Consider the following 203-nt stretch of genomic DNA (forward strand, 5'->3'; position numbering starts at 1 on the left):
ATAGGCTCCAAGAGACAAGGACAAAAGCCACCATCATCCTAAAGATTAGGACCAGAACTGATGGAGTATCACTCTCATGGTGCTCTATTGCTCAAAGTAGTGACAGGCTAGGCTAGATTCAAGGGATGGAGAAATAGACTTCATCCTTTGATAGAATGTGATATAAGCAAAGAAGAAATAAAAGTGGTCACCTTGGGGACAGC

The sequence above is a fragment of the Canis lupus genome, chromosome 4, assembly GCF_003254725.2.
Source record: "Canis lupus dingo isolate Sandy chromosome 4, ASM325472v2, whole genome shotgun sequence".
NCBI lineage: Eukaryota > Metazoa > Chordata > Mammalia > Carnivora > Canidae > Canis > Canis lupus.